At 54.0% G+C, this 12285-nt stretch overlaps 1 protein-coding gene across 3 annotated transcripts in view; it reads right to left on the bottom strand.

Annotated features, from left to right (window-relative positions):
- Positions 1-12285, bottom strand: part of ERICH1 (glutamate rich 1) — a 116847-nt gene that overhangs the window by 44531 nt on the left and 60031 nt on the right. For all 3 annotated transcript variants that reach the window (XR_004524227.2, XR_012328968.1, XR_012328969.1), the window contains exon 7: positions 5253-5451. The gene's annotated coding sequence lies outside the window, so the exon portion shown is untranslated. The remainder of the gene's footprint in view (positions 1-5252; positions 5452-12285) is intronic.

Genomic DNA, 12285 nt, shown 5'->3' with positions numbered 1-12285 from the left:
AGGCCAGGGATGGGGCTTAACACCGTGCAGTGCACAGGACAGCATCCCCCCAAAGGATTATCCAGCTCCAAACGTTAATGGTGTTGAGATAGGAAACGCTGAGACACACTGAGGGGACGCAGGTCAACCAGGACTTCTGGATGTTGCTGGTGGGAATGTAAACGGGGATAACTTGTGTAGAGGCCAGTTTGCTGCTATCTCATGAAGAAACAGATGGTACACCCCGCAACCCCACAATGCCATTACAATTTTTAAAAATCAGTTTCGTGGATAAGCTCTTTCACCATACGGAGTCAATGGGAGTAAAGCAGAGACGATAAGGATCCTTATAGTTGAAACGGCAAAGAAGTGACTGCACGGGATCTTGTACCAGAAGGTTCTCAAAATGCTTGGCCATTGTCTTTGTCCAAACCACGTGCACTGTGGGCTGGAAACCGCCGACAGAAATGAGTGGTCTTCCTCCAAGCTGAGTAGGGCTGGGAGAAGGGCAGGCTGAGAGCCTGTGAGCTGTGAGGTGGCCCTTTGGCTCTTCACGTGTGATGGGGCGAGGCCACGTGTGAGTTTATGGGCATCACGTCCTGTGACCTGGATGCTCCTCACCGCCTTACTCAATATCTAAGCCCCCCTTCTTCCCTGAAACGAACCCTTTAGCCCCTGTGACCACGAAGCACCAAGCAAGAGCCAACATATGAAAGATGGAGGAGCAGAAATCCACCAAGAGTTTGGCTTTCCAGTGATGCTGTTGAGGAGACGAACCAACACCACCACCTGTTCCTCAACTGCTCGGTGAGACCAGAAGAGCCCACGTGGTTGCAGTCGACACATTTCTACACGACCTCTATGCTGCCCTCCACTACTGTGTGATCCAGTAAATCTACTTCTGGGTACTTATCCAAAGAAAATGCAAACACTAACTTGAAAAGATATCTGCACCTCCATGTTCATAGCAGCACTATTTACAATAGCCAAGACATGGAAACAACCTAGGTGTCCACTGACAGATGCACGGATAAAGAAAATATGAGAGACAGATAATAGATAGATGATAGATAGATTAGATGATAGATAGATGATAGATTAGATAGACGATAGAGATAGATAGATGGTAGATAGATGATAGATAGATAGATAGAGGAACATTGTTTACTCATAAAAAACAAGGAAATCCTGCCATCTGCAACAATATAAATGGACCTTGAGGACATTATGCTAAGTAAAACAAGTCAGACACAGAAAGAGAAATACCATATGATCTCACTTATACGTGGCATCTAAAAAAGTCAAACTCATGGAAGCAGAGAGTAGCATGGCGGTTGCCAGGGGCTGGGGGTGGGGCGATGGGGAGACGTTGGTCAAAGGGCACAAGCTTCCAGTTAGAAGGCAAGTAAGTTCTGGGATCTAATGTCCAGCGTGGTGATTGTATGACTAATACTGTATTGTACACTTGCAAGTCGCTAAGACAGCAGATCTTAAACGTTCTCACCACAGGAAAAGGGTGATGATGTGAGGGCTGGGGGAACTAACTAACCCTAGTGCAGTACTCAGTTCACAGTATACATCACACTGTACACCTTAAATTCGCGTGTTGTATGTCAATAAAGCTGAAAAGAAAAAATACCCCCTCAAAACAGATTTACTCCATGGGGTCTAGAAACTGCCACTTCCAGTAGATGCAGGAGACCTAAGAGCTGGGTCGGGCGGGACGGGTGGAAACAGGCAGGATGACAGAACACCCATGGCAAGAAGGGTCTCCCAGGTCCCTTTGCCGGGATGAAAGCATTCTCCATTCCTGAGGTGCGTGCTTGTGAGTCAGGCCTCACGTGCACCAGCGCCTCAGCAGAGGGAGCCGGGCCCCCAGGAAGAGCAGACGGGGCGGGGGCAGGGTCAGCAGGAGGCCGGGGGGTGCTGGGGAGCCCCCTGAAGGTCCTGGCCTGTGAGGTGGGAGGTGGCAGAGAGCGGAGGGTGGAGGAGCCCCAAGGAGCAGCCCACCTGCTGCAGGAGAGAGAGGACGGGGGGGGGCTGTGGCAGAAACCCCACGACACGCCCCCTCTCGGTCCTAGAGGCGCAGGTCCGAGATCAGAGCGTCGGCGTGTAGGTGGGGCCTTGTCCAGGTCGTGGATGTCCCCACGCGGGGATGGAGGAGACACAGCTCACCCGTGTCTGCCATCAGAGCACGGACCCTGTTCACCTGGGCCCCACACTCAAGACCTCACTGCCCCCAAGAGCCCCCCAAAACACATGGGGGTTAGGGTCTCAGATTCATGGATTTGGGGGGACACACACATTCAGACCTCAGCAGTTGTTACAAGTAAGCACCTGGTAAAGTCACAGGTTGACCCCGAGTTTGTAGGCTGGGGGTGATGCACCCCAACTCCATGGGGACAGGAGCTCCCAGGGACCCCGAGATCTCGTGCTCTGTGCCCTATTTTCTGGCTGTTCATCTGTGTCCTTTATCAAATTCTTATCATGTAAGGAGCCGATGGGCGTGCTTCCCTGGGTTCTGAGCCCCCAGCACAGGGACATGCGCCCCGGCCTGGGAGCTCCCAAGTCTCCCGTTACTGGGAGTTTGACGGAGGCTCCATCATGTTACGAGGGCGCGATCCGTCATTAACTCAATCTCCAGCCCTCTCTTCTCCGAGGAGAACGAGGGTGGGGCTGGAAGTCCCAAGCCTCTGACCATGGCTTGGTCCTCCTGGTGACCAGCCCTGTCCAGGACCACCCAGAGCTGCCTCGTTTGGACAAACATGCTCCCATCACCCAGGAAACCCCAGGGGGGTTAGGGGCTCTGTGTCAGGAAGTGGGGAAAAAGACCAAATACCAGAGCAAAAGATGCTCCTGGCACTTTCATTGCTTAGGAAATCAGAGAGGTTTGGGAGCTCTGGCCAGGAGCTGGGCATGAAGAGCAAGCATGTACTTTTTATCATAACATCACAGAAGGTCAGGGGGCTGGTCCAGTGACTGGGGTGCAGTCTGGTCCAGAGCAGAGGCCAGGACGCACGGGAAGATGGGAATCACCTTCTCCAAAGAACTCTTCCCTGATGACCCAGGTCCCCACCCCCAAAACCAACCAACCAACCAACCCCCAGCTGGCTTACCCACCACCTCCTGGAAACCAGCTTCCAAAGTTCTCACACGACCGGGATGGCTTCTTAGAATAGCTAGTTCAGGGCTTCCCTGGTGGCGCAGTGGTTAAGAATCTGCCTGCCAATGCAGGGGACACGGGTTCGAGTCCTGGTCCGAGAAGATCCCACATGCCGTGGAACAACGAAACCCGTGTGCCACAACTACTGAGCCTGCACTCTAGAGCCTGCAAGCCACAACTACTGAAGCCTGCGTGCCTAGAGCCTGTGCTCTGCAATGAAGAGTAGCCCCTGCTCACCTCAACTAGAGAAAGCTCGCGTGCAGCACCAAAGACCCAACGCAGCCAAAAATAAATAAATAAAAAGGACAGCTAGTTCTACTAAATGTCTCACTTCTGATTAGCGGATTCTCTTAACCCCAAAGGCTGCTACCAAGAAAGAGAAATTCACTTCACAGGCTGGACCTGAAGTTACAAGAAAGGGCTTTGTAATCGTAAGGTCTCTTCTCATAAGATCACAAATGGATTCAAAACCAAACTGCGTTTACATGTTGAAAACCCAACGTTTCGAGTTGCCTGCTCACGAAGCAATTCTCAAAAGGCGACGTTTCAGATGCACAAAGCCTGAGCCCGACTGAGGTCGATTTCTGAGTCCTGACTGTGAGGGCGGCCTCACAACTCTGGGGCCCCGGGCCCCTCCTCCTCAAGCCACAGAGCTGGTGGATGGCCAGTATCTTCAGAGGCAAAATGATAAACAACAGTCTCCTAGGTGGTAGGCCTGGAAATGAACTAAGACTCCATCTCGGACACAATTTACTCACGGGACCCCGGGGCCCAGAGGCCAAGGGGGACGGGCTTTGACTCTGGCCTGCAGTCCCAGGGCCCCCGCTCCCAAACCCCTTTCCGAGAAAGGAGGGCAGAGTGGGGCCCACCTCCCAGCGGGGCTGTGATGACCCGCGAGGGGCTCGGCCGCTGACCCCGTCCTGCGCACGTCCTCCAAGCTCAGGAACTGTCTTATTACTGTTGGGGGTTGAATTGTGTCCCCCAGAGCCGTGGGGGTCCTGCCCCCGCACCGTGAACGTGACCCTATGCGGGGAGGGGTCTTTATACCTGCGCTCGAGTTAGAGGGGGTCCTGGCGGCGGGTCCTAATCCAGTGACAGGCGGACAGCGACACAGGGAGCGGGGGCAGGGAGGGGTCTGCGGCCGACAGCCCCCGGGGAGGTCCCCTGCCGGCACCGTGACCCCCGGACCCCGGCCTCCAGAGCAGAGACAGAGAGAGCGCGCGCTCCCGCGTGGGCCCCACCCACGGGGCCGTGTCCGGTCCCAGCAACACGCTTGGCGAACACCCGGGGCGCTTGGCCACCGCCCGAGAGGGAACACGCAGCAACACACCTGGGTCGGAGGCGCCCGCGCGGCCCCGACGCTTTGTTAACCTTTCCTCCCGCAGAAAAGTCACCTGGTCCCCAGAACGTGGCCCTCCCGGCACTGACTCGCGTCCAGGACACCGCACAGATTCTGTCCCCTTCATCCGGCTCGAGGACGGAGCCCTGGGCTCAGTCCCACAGGCGTCCGTGTGAACTCTGCACACCGGGGCTCCGACCGACCGGCCCGCACACAGCGCTCGGCGATGAGGCGACTTTGAACCCACACTCCTGCTTCTGCAGCCCAGTCACTGTGGTCCTCAGGGGCTCCAGCCTCCCTCCCTCCCCAGGCGCTGACGCCAGCGGAGCCGCCGGGCTGGCCGCACCCTTCTGAGGCCCCCCGGAGCCCCGGCACGGTGGGCATACCCACGGCCTGGGTCCTCCTGCCACCACCCCCCCCCCCCCTACGAAGAATCACCCATCAGGCACGAGGCTGAAGGAAACCAGCACGTGTCCCACCGAAGGGCCTCTGGGACATAACTTCACTTTGAGCTGAAGCTGATTAAGCAGCAGCAAAGGCAGGGAAAGCTCTCTTCTCTCCCAGCCCCCCACCCCGTGTCCCCCTCCCAGAGGGCTGCACGCTCACCTCCACCCGAGACTCAGCCCAGAGCCTGCGCCGGAGCCCCTCACCCACTCACCCACCACCGTTCCCACCCTCGGAAGCTACACGCTGTCCCCCTGCTGTCACTTCTCTGCCTGTCTTGTTCCGGGTGAAAGGCGTGACACAGGCCGAGCTCTCCCAGGGACTCACCTCTGGGCCCAGGCGCTCGCGGGCATCTCACAGGTTCATAAATTCTCTCTCCTCCTGGAACCCGGCTCCATCTAGGGCCGGCCGGGGCTCCACCCCTGCCGTTTCCACCCTGGCGTCTCTGTGGCGTGGTCACCTTGCTCCCTCTTCCAGGCTGAAAACTCCAATCTATCTTATTGGATAAAACAGCTTCCTAGAAGAACTGAAACAGAGACACAGGAAGCGACGGTTTGAAAAGCACTTTGCACTAAGAATTTAATTCAGAGCCTCTGGGCTACATACAGCTCAGCACACACGAAGTATCAAATAACCCGCCTGTCATGGGCATGGTGGGGGGTCATCGCATGAGCTGAAGGGGCTACCGCGAAAGTGACCGACCCAGGCGCTGGGCTTAGAAATAACCCTAGCTCTGGGGCTTCCCTGGTGGCGCAGTGGTTGAGGGTCCTCCTGCCGATGCAGGGGACGTGGGTTCATGCCCCGGTCCAGGAAGATCCCACATGCCGCGGAGCGGCTGGGCCCGTGAGCCACGGCCGCTAAGCCTGCGCGTCCGGAGCCTGTGATCCGCAGAGGGAGAGGCCACGACAGTGAGAGGCCCGCGTACCGCAAAATAAATAAATAAATAACCCCGGCTCTGAATTCCTTGGCTGTCTGCCCCTAATTACATGTCCTATTTCTTGACCCTATGTCTCCGGCTGAGGTTCCAAGACGCTTAGAAGAACGATGATAACTAACACCTGAGGGGCACGTCCTCTGTGCCTTGGCCGGGAAGCCCTCTGAGCACCTTTGTAGGACGAGCCCCAGTGGCCGTCCTGGACACAGAGGAGTAGGTGCAGAGCTGGGTGTTTAGTCACAGATTCTTGAACGATGCTCCACGTAAACGAAGAGCCTGTATAGGGTGAGTGCCACGAAATGGGAGCAGATGCTATCTTTTAATACCAAAAATGTGAATTCTTTGTATTTCAGCTGAACTTTTCATTTCCAGTTCCTCCCGGGAGCCACTGACATGCAACCCCCCCTGGCCAACTGCAGCCCCTTGGACGCAGGCTCTAAGGAACATCCCGCCCTGGTCGGCACCCAGACTGCCCCTCCCTGCCCCACTCTGCCCCCTCCCTGCCCCACTCTGCCCCCTCCCCGCCCCTCCCTGCTCCCAAGTACCAGCCAGACGTCCTGGTCCGGGTGACTTGCCTCCTTCCATGTAAGCCCCCCACCTTTGAAGTAATGTGTGCAAACATCCTAGATATGTGACTGGTTCTCTCTACGTAATGTTTTCTTGCTTGTGATCCTGAAAAACTACCAAACCCAACCCAAGAAACAAGCGTGAACGAGGTTTCTCGATAGAAGAGATTCGCTCTCCTCTTGTGAGTGTAAACAGAGCACGTGATTTCTGAGCTCCATGGAATTGGTGCTCTGCAGCCTTCGTTCCATCCTGGCCTCTATTTCCGGTATTTCGTTTCATTTTGTTTGTGGTAACAATGAAGGGTGAGGAAGGCCTCCAGGGAAGAGGAGGCCCCAGGGAAGAGGGCGAGGCACCCAGGACAGAACCCTCACCCCATCCGGCCACTGGTTCCTTGGAAACAGGACAGGATCTTTTCTTTCACTTTGGGTGTGGCTGGGACTGAAATCCTTGCAATCTGATCTTGACAAAAGCCTATAAAAGCTTAAATACAGTTCACATTTTAAAGTACCGGAAATTGTGTTATTTGTACTTTTCTTAAAAATCCCAGTTTTGTTTCAACCAAGACTTCAAAGCAAGTGCTTCCAGGGTCAGGAGTGAGCGTTTGAGGGAAATGTGAAACTGGACAAGGCCCTGCAGGACAGTCCATTCACGTCTTCCACCGTGCTCAGGGTCTGGCCTGACGTCTGCCCCTGTCACCCTTGTCACTCCCCCGAGGCCGCCCCAGCTCCTCGTTTCTGGGTGTGGCTGACGTTTCCTCAACCCCTGATAGGGGAGGCAGGGGACGAACATCTGCTCCACTCTGTGGTTTTACATTAAAACAGATACACCGCTGGACGCTGGTGGGCCATCTGCTGGAGCCTGACCAAGAGTTCAGTTTCAAGTTTCCTGGAATTAATTCTTGTGAAGGAAAGAGGCCTCAGCATGGTCTAAATGTGTTTGTAGTTAACAAGGACAAAAAGGATGGGCTGTTCAGTACATCCCTTGGGTAAATATAACAGGGTTGACAGGCATCACTTTCAAAATTTAAAATTAAAAAAAAAAGAAGAAACCCCCAAGTCTAATCTTGGAGGAAATGGATGCAAAGCACCATTACATTTACATACAGTTATAACTTGATGGCCTTAATTACTTGGTAAAAGGTTAATAGTTTGACCCTTAAAGCATCCTACATCTCAAGACCTTTTTTCAAAGATTATTCAAACGATAATTTAATAATATTGTCTGATTAATTGTACGGGGAGGGTGTCGTGTCTGCACTTTAAAAAAAAATAAATTTATTTATTTACTTTTTGGCTGCGTTGGGTCTTTGTTGCTGTGCGCGGGCTTTCTCTAGTTGCAGCGAGCGGGGCTACTCTTCCTTGCGGTGCGCGGGCTTCTCATTGCAGTGGCTTCTCTTCCTGCGGAGCACGGGCTCTAGGCACACGGGCTTCAGTAGTGTTGGCCCGCTGGCTCTACAGCACAGGCTCAGTAGTTGTGGTGCACGGGTTTAGTTCCTCCGCGGCATGTGGGATCTTCCCGGACCAGGGCTTGAACCCGTGTCCCCTGCGTTGGCAGGTGGATTCTTAACCACTGTGCCACCAAGGAAGCCCTCTGCACTTGTTTTAATTCCATCAAGGGAGCCGCAGCCTCTCACCTCATCGCCTTTGCTGACCTAATTCCTATCCTCTCATGGGGGAGGCCTTCCCTCCTGTTTCTGATCCCCACGCCTCCTCCTGCAAGGCTCCCCTGGTCCTGCCTACATCCAGTCAGAACGATCTGCACAAAGCCTCACTCGTCTCTCTGACAGCGCAGACTCCTGCTTTTCCAAGAGGCTCCCCTTGTAGTTTGGTTTTCCCAGAAGATATATTACTTTTATCTTAAGTTTCTGTCTTTTGCCCAAAGTCCTCTGGGCTTCTTGAAAGGCCTTCAGGGAATGCTGGGCGGTGCAGACTTACTGCCCAGGACCCCACGGCCAGCCTGCCCCCCCACCCCAGGAGAGCCCAGGAGGAGCCAGGAGACCCAGGGGCAGAACACGCCTCCCCCCACCCCCCAGCACTGGTTTCTTTGGCACGAGGGCCATTGTGAGCTGAAGGCGACTGGGGAGCAGTGGCTCCCTGCCCCCACTTTCCTAGAAGCAGGACAGAAATGTCCACTTGTAATGTGTCTTCCACCCCCATAGCAGGAAGAGGACGCCTCCTAGACTCTTCATCCCTGGAGACACATCCAGACTCTCTCCAGCCCAGGGAGGCACAGAGGAATCTATACGGCAAACATACGCCCTCCTTATCTGCACTTGTTTCCCCATAGGCTCTCCGTCGCAGGTTGCTGCCCTTTCCTTGTCTTGTCACTTCTCTGCAAATCCCCTGTGCTTTGCTCAAATGAGTCGAGTTCTAACCACCCCTCTGAGCTCCTCACCACTGGATTTTCCCGAGTGTGTGTGTGTCTGCGTATGTGCATGTGTGCACGCATCTGAGTGTCTCTCTGTGCATCTGCGTGTGTCTGTGTCATCAGCGTGCATGTATCTGTGTGCATGTTTGTGTCTGTGTGTGCATGTCTGTGTGCGTGTGCGCGTGGGTGTGTGTGCATGTGCGTGTGTGTGCGTGTTTGTGCGTGCATGCACGTGTGTGTATGTGTGTGTGTGTGTGTGTGATCACCTCTTAGGAGACTGTTTGTTTCCTCTTGTCAATCTGTCTTTTGCAGGTTTAGCTTCCAGGCCCCAGCGCAGAACCCGGGAGCCGAGAAGAAAAGCGTTTTCCCTCCCCTGTATCCTCAACAAGCACTTCCTGTGCACTGGGGATCCTCGTGAAGGCCTGCGGGGCATGAATGTGTATGACCGAGCGTCCTCCAGAGACCAGGCTCAGGCTGCACCTGCAGCCCCGGTGCCGCCCCTCTGCCCACGGAGGAGCCGGGCCGCAGGGCACGCTGGCTGCTGGGTCTCCAGACACGCCTCCAGCTCTTCCTGGCTCTCTCGGCCACCCACACCCACCCATGTCCCCTGCGTCCCCTCCCCTCCGACAAGGCCCCTCCCAGGCTCTACCACAGGGTTACCACAGAGCAAGGGCAGGAAAAATCTCTGGGGCACAAAGCAAACCTCTGCAAGTTGGGAGAGAGGGGAAAGCAGAAGACAAACTGCTGAGAAAACTCAGGAACGACACCGCCTGCCCCAGAATGCAGCTCGGCTGCAGCCACCCAGCTCGTGTGGGGTCTCCGGAGCGTCTCACCAAGATGTCTCTGCAACGTCTGACTTCTTCCCTCTTGTTCATGTACTGAAGTGTGGGTCCCCGAGTTCCCTTTTCAATGCCGATTAGTAATTTTATGAATAAAGGTTGATTTTTTCCTCATTCTAAACGGTACATGCATAGCTAACATACATCTTATAAAAAAAAAGAGAATGCATATTGAAAACATGAGTGGCATCTGATGGAACATATTTTAAAGAGTCAACAATTTGCCAACTTGGTCGATGTGGTGTTTTAATTCCCGTTAGTTACAGATTCCCTTCAGGCACGGTCACATCAGGCCGCTGAGAAGGCTGCAAACCAGGAAACCAGACACCATCTGCTCTCCGTGCTCCCAGGCTGTCCCTGCAGAGCCTGGGCTGCAGCTGGGCCTCGGCGTGAGCCCTGGTCTGAGGCACACGTGCACGTTCTCAGCAAGAGAAGCAGCACAGGCTCTGCTATTCGTCTTGGCCTAGATTTTCTAACAGATTAGGCCTCTGTGTCTCTAGACAGGAGACTGCACTCTGTGACTTACTGTAATAAATTCTATTTTATTCTCACATTCACACACCCCAAAGCTGCAGGCATGCTGTAAGTGAATCAAACACAGCAAATAATAATTAACCCTGCAGAGAAATTTATGTGTGTATTAGCATAGCCAGGAGTCTCAGAATCTTTTGACATTTAAAAAATCTAGTATGAATTTCGTTATTTTCTTTTGCCCTTCACTCACATGGACTTCAATTTTTACAAAGTGCGGATTTCACATTTCAAATTATGAGGCTCTGGTGCACCAAATACCCACCTACATCGAGTAGCTCACTCTTTTCTTCGTTGAGGTGGGTTGTCTGGTTGTGCTGTTTGTTGTGTGGTTGTGTTGTGTGGTTGGTTGCATATTTGCTTGTGTGGTTGGCTGGTTGGTTGTGTGACTGGCTGGTTGAGTGGCTGTGTTGTTGGTTGGTTTAGTTGGTTGTGTGGTTGGTTGGTTGCTCCTTTGTTTCTAGGACCCCAGCTGCTGAATTAATCATGCTGCTCACTTTACCCCACATGACCCCTCCTGCTGTGTGCGAGCTCTCTGGCTATTGTCATTCATCCTCTTTTCCCCACTCCCTCTCCCCTCTCTACCATGTGTCTTTTTACTTGAACACATTCTTGCAAAATTTCTGCTATTGTTTTACGAGCATGCATTTTTATGAAAACGTTTCTTACTTTTCCTCTTAGCACTCCACCTGTGAGGCTACATGTTCATCTGATTTGTCGCTTTCAACACGCACACTATGGCCTGGTCCGTGGTGGACGCCAAGCAGCAGCCACCACCCGCAGCGCCAATGCGAGGATCTTCGTGCATGAGCTCAAGGACCCACGTGAACCTCCTTGAGTGACGCGCCCGAAGGCAGAGCGGCAGAGTCATAAGCGAGGCCTGTGCTTGATTAAAGTAGTGCTTGGACCCTCTCCAGGCTGTCCTGTCCTGCAGCCATGCACAGCCCAACACCCTCTCCAACACCCTCTCCAACACCCTCTCCAACACCTGGCCCGACCCAGCTGTCTAAACTCTCCTGGTTGCTTTTGTTTTTTCTCCCATAAGACTTACAAGTTCTGTGTGCTCAGCTCTGGGATTTCTGTGCAGTTTGCTTCCAGTGCTTTGGAACGGACGGTCCTCCCGGGTTTGACTGCCCGTCCTGTTTTTGTTACTCTCAGCTCCTGGTTCCTGTCTCTCTCTTCTGGTCCACAGCCCCTCGAGCCCTGCTCTCCCTCCACACGACCTGCACTGAGTCCCCGGCCTCCAACCACTCATCCACTCAGTAAGGTTCATCGAGTCTTGCTGTGTGCCAACCCCCCGACCACAGTACTGAGGACAGAATGTAAACAGCAGACCTCCTGGAGGGCCCTGGCATCTGCAGGCGGGCATAGTGGGACATCACACAGACACACACACAGTTAGACATGGTAAGAGCCGTGAAGGACAAGTTTGGGGGCTGGCAGAGCTGGGGACTAGCTGGGAGCCCTGGGGTGTGAGGAGGAAGTGGCCTGAGGGATGAGCTGCAAGCAGAGAACAAGGGAGACACCCTGATGCCATGTTGTCAGGATGGGAGCCTTGCTGTTAGCTGCACCTGGTTCCATCCAGGGAACCTCTGCTTTTTCTCCTCCAGAGACTCAAGCTCCGTCTTTGCAGGGATAAGAAAGGTGCAGTCACTGGGCGGCACAGAGCTGCGGAGGGGCCTCAGGGGTCAGAACTTCTTAACTGACCATTAAAGGATCCTCCTTATTTCAGTGGTGACCTTCACTTTCTCTACAGAACCTGATGTTGCCAAATCTTGAGCGTCTGGGCTTAGTCAGCTTGGGCTGTGTCTTAGTCTGTTCAGGCTGCTGTAACAACGTACCACAGACTGGGGGCTTATAAACAACAGATGTCTGCTTCTCAGTCCTGGAGGCTGGACATCCAAGATCAAGGTGTCAGCAAGGTGCAGTGGTGAGAGCTTCCTCGTTCATAGATGGCGTCTTCTCCCTGTGTCCTCACGTGGAGGAAGGGCTGGAGGCCCTGTGGGGTCTCTGTTAGAAGGACACTAATTCCATTCATGGGGGCTCTACCCTCATGACCTCCCAAGATGTCCCCCCCAAAACCATCACATGGGGGCTAGGATTCAATATATGAATGTTCGAG

The sequence above is a fragment of the Tursiops truncatus genome, chromosome 21, assembly GCF_011762595.2.
Source record: "Tursiops truncatus isolate mTurTru1 chromosome 21, mTurTru1.mat.Y, whole genome shotgun sequence".
NCBI classification, from domain to species: domain Eukaryota; kingdom Metazoa; phylum Chordata; class Mammalia; order Artiodactyla; family Delphinidae; genus Tursiops; species Tursiops truncatus.
The sequence above is the reverse complement of the archived record's forward strand: the minus strand, read 5'-3'. Positions and strand labels throughout refer to the sequence as shown.